We start from the raw sequence: 7,516 nt of genomic DNA on the forward strand, positions 1-7,516 counted from the left end.
AATAATAATAAAAATCCCCTCCACTCTCTTCCTCGACGTTCGTCGTCGACCGGTAGACGCCCAAGCACGCCTTTAGTGTGCGTGGTGGGATGGGACCCTGATGCGGCACCTACGACCGAGATAGGCGAGTGCACCCCTCGATCCAAACGTGTCACACGACAACCCCGCGGAGGTATGAAATTTACTAACTCAAAACCTTACTTTCAATTCGTGCGAACCGAAAAAACCGCCCCAAGCACGACCTTTAGTGTGCGTGATGAGATTGGGACCCGGTGCGGCAACCTACGCGGGCGGGGTCGCTCATATAGTACCCCGGGTGGGGGAGAATCAAATTCGCTTATCAAAAATGCTCTTTTAAAAACCCCAGCACGCCTTGGAGTGCGCGTGTGGGAGAAAACAACAAATACAAACGCCGCGGTGGTCTCACAACATCCACTGTGCACCGTTTTCAGTGACTGGCGGTAAGGCGCCTTCTTGATTTTTTCTCCTTAAGAACGGGGGAAGACGTCGGGCAGGCTGCCGAAATTTTGTCTGAAATACGAAAGACTTGGAGCAATTTGGGGCACCTGGACTTGATTGACTCAGAAGCACGACGGATTACTTGTACTTGACTCTTGAACAAAATACTAAATGATTAATAAAGAATAAACCCAAGTAGAAATGAAATTGGACCTAACTCAAGTAAGCAATTGAACTTAGACTCAAATCTTGAACAAAATTACAAGGACTCAGAGACTTGAACAATACTGCAAAGGACATGAACTTGATTCATATCAAATGATAATGACTTTGATTCACACTTGAGCCAAACTCTGCATAGTGACTTGAACTCATTGTGGGACTTGAGCATATACAATATAACTTCAAATGACAAATCTTGGACTTTGATTTGAACAACTTGAACTTGATCATGGACCCATATTCAAGCAAATCGCAAAGGAACATGTCAAATTAACCCAAGTGAACAAAAATGCAAAGAAACTTAAGTTGGACTTGAAGTGAGTCATAAAGGATCCGACTGAGTGAGTTATAAAAACAGCTCAAGATAAAGTGTGGAAGACCTATCCAAATCTCATCCAAACACAAGACTGGCGCACAAATTCACTAGCAAGCTTTGGCATAATATTTTATTTGAGCAACAATTCAACCATATAATGTGGAGTGAGCAAAGTTGAACATGTCTCGGCTCAAATTGAATCAAAGCGAGTGGCAGAAGAGATGTATTTAGTGTCAATTGATTGATTCATAAGTTCTTTTCAAATATTGTTGTATGTGTTGATCGCCAATGAATACTATAAGACCTTTAACATCTATGAACCAGACTCAAAATCATTATGTTTTGGCAATGATGAATACAGTAATTGAAAATGGAGGACACCAAATGTAATCAATCTATCCATCAAGAAAAAGTTGATAGAAAGTCAATAATTATGGTTGCAATCAGAATAAGACTTTTTCATTGAGATATTCATTATGTCGTCACATTGATTAGGATGAAAATGTTTATTAACAAGTTGCCTACACAACACTTTGAACCATCTTCGCATGTCAGTGGAATGTATGAAGTTCAACAGGCTCATCCATCATTAACATCAACACATGGTTGAAGAAATACGATGACCTTACTGCGGACAATAATAATTGGCATACGATGAGTGTATTAGTTTCCAACACCTCAAATAATCAGCTAACTCCAAACAAGGTTACGAAGAAACAAGAAAAAGCAAATGATTCACCACGAGGAAGGAAGGACATTTTAGATGAATAACCAAACATCAGTTCAAAGGACCATAATCGTTCCACAAGTCAATTATCAGTCAGCATGTAAGCAAATAAGGAGATTATCCAATCAACATACGAGAATCAATGCAAAGCAGGAGACTCGTTAGTACACTTCACGATCCACTTGCAGAAGCAACCATATGCACACAGTCCTCCGGTAGTAAAGCAGCGAACCACTAACGTCAGAAGCTGCTATACCACGCCACCGGATCTGCAACCCTTACAAGCACACAAAGGCGTCTAATAAATATTAAAATACCCCCACGTGCACTGTATTTATATACCCTAGTACACTAGGGGGAAAATAACAATCCAACAGCCGCTGGGCCCCGCGAGCATGTTATTGTCACACATGACGTCTAGGATGCTACGCGCTGACAAGGAATTCTTGTCGAACCCGATCCTCCTATAGACGGACTACAATAGGAAGTCGACAGGTTCGAACTCTCAAACAAGTATACGGCTATGAGACCGGTGTATTTATTTTTAATACATCATATTAGGCCTCTTCAAAGGCGATTATAAAAGGGAAGGGGAATTTTCAACTAATTAAAAGCATAAAGCCTACGAAACCCGATCCTGCTATCGACAGCCCGATCAGAGTTGACAAGGTTCAATCAGTAAAGAGAAGATGACCCGACACCCCGATGAAGGCCGTGTTGAAGAAGATATCAACCGAGGGTGTCCACAAATATTTTTAATGCCTTCCAAGCTCCACCCAAATACCCATAAAAATCCAAAACTCCAGAAAATCTAAATTCCAAATACTTCTAAAATATGGAAATCCAACCATCCACACTTAAAGCAAATTCTATCCACCCCCCGTAACAGTCTACTGGGCGGACAAATTTCAAATAAACTCTAGCTCACAAAGAGTCAATGCCTAATCGAAATATCACTACTGATCCATTCTCAAACAACTCTTGCCAGTAGACGTGGTCGTGTCCTCTAATCGGCAGGTTTCGCCAAAATGGCACTGCAGGTAAACGTTATGACCCGGGCCCTCTGACCGAGTGAGTTTCGCGCCAAATGGCCGCACAATGATAGCGGTTATGCCAGAGCCAATACGCTTTTAATGGCGTTAAATCCTGAGAATGAATCAATATTGATATGATTGATAGGCACAAAGCCCTCTATTAGCTTAAGGTGAATTCAAATTTGTCCCCTCAGACAAACATCCAACCCAGGTCTACCAAGGTCCCTGGCGAAGCAACCCATGGCTGCCGACAAGGATCATTCTGTCAGGTGGTCGACTACTCCTCTGCTAAGTAGACCAGGGACCATGTGGCCCGGACGACGAACCGATGGATTCTTGATCGGGTCTATTCATCCATTCCTCCACCATCCGCTATTAGTGCTAGGAGATGAAAATTTTCATATTTTAAATATCAAACTTTTCAACCTTTTCCAATAGCCAAATCCAAACCTAATGTCTAAAATTCCATACGCCATGCTGCTACTTATGTCAGATAACACGTATTCTACTACTGATTGACGACTAACTTAATCGAAAGCTCTCTCTCTGATTGAGAGGGTATTAACTATAGCAGCTTAACGCCCTATAGGAAACCCAGAACTCAGAGTATAAAGTCCTCCAAAATGAGGGGAAATCGCTGGATAGTGCTCTTATCTACAAACCCATCTGCCTTCCAAAATTACCTCGGAACTCTATTCAGTTAAAACTCCCTCGCCGATAAAAAGAAAAGCCGAGCGAGGCCGGGGCAAATTTTCGGAGACCACAAGGGAAAACCAGAAAACTCATTAATAAAGTCCTCACAAATGAGGCGAAATGTCTGGGTAGTGTTTATCTACAAACCCATCTGCTTCCAAGATATACCTCAGACTTATTCCGCTTAAAACTTCTCGCGAAAAAAGAAAAGGAGGGGGCGAGCGGAGGCGGGGCCGAATTATTCGGGCCCCACAGGGAAGGGGCTATTTTTCCCTACCATGAAGGAATTACATCAAAAAAATAACAAATTCAAATTAAATGTAGAAGCATAATGGCCTTCCTTTTATTCGATTGTTATAATTAGGCAAGCATTAGGTAACGCTTATATATGCAAGAGAAGAAGAACAACAACAATTTACAAACAACAGCCTTTATCCCACTCGTGGGGTCGGCTACGTGAATCCCTTTCTTCTCATTGTCACTATTAAAGGTCAAATTTCTCGTTTAAACTAATAAAGAAAGGTCATTCCTATATTTTCTAACAAGTCTTTTTAGTCTGGCCTCTACCTTCTTAATATTAGTCAAATCTAATACCTCTACCTCCTAACCAAGTCAATTGGAAGGCCGCCGTTTTATGGTGACCAAACTCTAAGGCGACTCTCTCTAATCTTTAACTTCTATTGGAGGTACTCCAACCTTTCACAGTATTATGCTCAATGTTGTATCCCTATCTCCAAGGGTAAAGCCCTCATCACCATAAGCATCCCTATCTCTGCCACACTTAACTTAGTAATATGCTTCTTCTTTTAAAGCAAACATTCAGTACCATAAAGCATTGCAAGCTCACTACCATCTTAATAGAATTTTCCTTTAAGTTTGAGGGGTGCTTTTTCTATCACACAACAAGCCCGATGCATTCCTCCACTTCAAACACCAACTTGAATGTCTGCCTGATAATTCATCCCCATGCTGTTTCACCATCACTCTGAACAAAGACCGAGTATCTAAAATGTGTCTCTATTAATCGACTTGATCGTCCAAAGTCACAATACCCCTAACTAGTCTATTACTACTAAAATTACACTCCATATAATTCCGTTTGACTACTCACGCAAAAACTTTAGTCTCTAATGTTGACTCCATAATTCAAGTACTTACAACTCCCTCTCACGTTTTAATAACAAGAAGAATATCATCAGCAAAAAGACTCATCAAGGTACATCCTCTTGCAAATGTCTAGTAAAACATCCATGACTCAAAGCAAAAAGTAGCTAAGGCTGATCCTTATGTAACCCAACCGAAATAGGGAATAATTGGTCAAACCACCTTGTGTTTGAACACAAGTAATAGCTCCTGCATACATAGAGAAGAGAACATTAACAAAAATTATTAAAAGATAACATCCTCAATAATAAGGAAATATTATAATAATAAACTGCATATCACTATAATAAATATTCAGCAATATGATAACAATAATAGAAAACTCAATTTAGCATAGAAGATGATAACTAGAGTTTGAAAATAATAGTGACAATATATGAATTAGTCAGAGGTTCTGTTTTTATTGTTGTTGCTCTTGTTGCCCAAAGATTGTTAGCATCTCAAGATAAGTATGATTGATCCATCATAGATAAAAGTGCCAATCACAAGCAAATAGTTGACAACGAGATTAATGTAAGAGAAGTCATGAGTCGGATCATTGAATAAAGTATCAATTGAGAGAGTCAATTGAGAGTAATGATAGTGTATTCGGGGTGAAGGAAAAAGTTAGTAACACAATTATCGTTAAAGAGTAGAGGAGATCGTTGAGGTAGATTTTACCGATGGATGTGTCAAAGACTACTAGGAAGAGATTGTGGGCGGTCAGTGTTATTGATATGGAAGTAATGCTAATCAAACAAATACAAACCTTCAAGAAAAGAGAGTTAAATCTCATTGGGGTGAAGGTAAAAGTTAGTGTATTCGGGGTGAAGGCAAAAGTTAGTACCACAATTATCGTTAAAGAGTAGAGGAGATTGTTGAGGTAGATTTTAGCGATGGATTTGTCAAAGACTACAAGGAAGAGATTGTGGGCAGACAGTGTGATTGATCTGGCAGTAATGCTAATCAAAAAAGCACAAACCTTCAAGAAAAGAGACGCAGTTAAATCTCCTTGGGGAGAAAACACGAGATGCAGGACTGGCTACAACAAAAGCAGGTGCAAAATTAAAGTTGGCAAAGTGTGTTTTGTACTTGATACTAACTCGAGCAAAGGAGGCTGGGGTCGTGCTTTCCTCTTAGTTCAATGGAAGTAAGGATTTTTTTCCCCTTAAAAGAGAACAATATTTTGTAGAGAAGGTTTGGCAATGACATACCTAAGGTAGACTGACGATGACTTTGAGGTAGATTGATGGGTGGATTATGTTTGCTTATGTGGATCTTTGTAGTGATGGACAGAGTAAGAGTGATGACAGCTTGAGTTGGTAAAATTAATATTGGGAGAGAGAATCAGGTGTGGCTTCTTAGGAAAGTGGTTGCAGCTATACAGAAACAAGGGAGAAATGATAATGGTTGTGGAATTTCGGTTCACTAAGGCAAAATATTGAGACTGGATAGGTTGCATATATGTTGTTGAGTTGCTTGTTTGTGAGAATAGGTGATTTGAACTGTGGAGGACTAATGTATTTGAATGTATTGTGCTGGAGGTGGTGTGTTTTTGGTGGAAGATAGTTGCAAAAAAAAAAAGTGATTATCTTTCTAAAGTGATAACATAAGGTAACATGATTGTGTAGAACAATTAGTATTTATAACTCATCTAGCACTCTACTAGAATGGAGGAGGATTCGAAAAGCCAGCCTCAAAAAGTTACGATGAAACTATTGATAATACAACATGATTAGAATTGGTCAAAAACGAGCACAATTGAATATTTACTTCATACTAATGGGCTACTATTCAACAAATTATTTACAAAATAATTTAAGAATAGAAGAAACATGCCTTATCTACTCTACTATGTTGGATAAAATTTTAATTGACAAAAAAAAATGATTATCTTCCTAAAATTTCACCAAATTCTTGGAAATAAACTAATGTATTATTTTGGGTGAATTTTTTTATCACTATTCAAGTTGGAACCCAATCTCAAATGAACGTATAATTCCTAATACAATTTTCAAGACAACATTGAATAGGAAAAATAGAAGTGACATAAATATTTCTATAGCTCATGAAAATGCTGAAATACTATTAGATCGATACAGGAGGAATCGATCCAGCGTGTCTAGAAGGACCGGCACTAGTTACTCCGGGCAGAAATAAGGTCCAGCAAAGCTGGATGCCGCCCCAAATTATGGTGGGGCCCAAGGTTTATGCAAAGTGGAGGGGGCAGCTGTTGGAGAATTTTTGTATCCTCAAACGGATTGCTTATTTTATAATCGAGTACGGCATAAGAACATGACATGTTACCCCGAAGAGCAAAAATATCATTTCCTTATGAACTCAATAATAAAATTTATAATTATTAACAGAGATTCCCCCACTCGATGTTTGGTCGAGTGAGGTTTATTTATTTCTGGGGTACAAACATCCCATAGGGGCAAGCCCCTATGGTTAATTACATCCCAAGTTTTGATTTGGGAAAACTTTTGATTAAACTAGTGATTTTGCTTTATTCGAAGTCATTTAAACATTGGCTAAGATTTGATTTTTGAAATTCATGAAAGTCTTGCTTAAAGGTTTTGGTCCTTTAAGAATTTCAAGGAGGAATTAATCAACTTAGGAGTTACATTTTGGAATGAAAACCAAAAGAGGTAAAGTAGGAGCACTTGATTCTGAGGGAGACTCAGAGGTGCTCGGACTATCCTATGTTGGGCTTTACATTTTAACAATATAATTTTGGTTTAAGTTGACATTTTTATTAGAATGTTGGTCAGCCTCGGACCCTAAGACTAAGGTGAGGACTACCAATAAGTAGTGCCTCGAACCTAAATCTAACGAGTGCAAAGGGGCTTACAAACTACACCTCACAAAAGGTATAGCCTGCTCGACCTCTGGATTTATTGTCCCGCCTGGAAGGAACTA

Source organism: Dendrobium catenatum, unplaced genomic scaffold (genome assembly GCF_001605985.2).
Source record: "Dendrobium catenatum unplaced genomic scaffold, ASM160598v2 fragScaff_scaffold_123, whole genome shotgun sequence".
Taxonomy (NCBI): Eukaryota; Viridiplantae; Streptophyta; class Magnoliopsida; order Asparagales; family Orchidaceae; genus Dendrobium; species Dendrobium catenatum.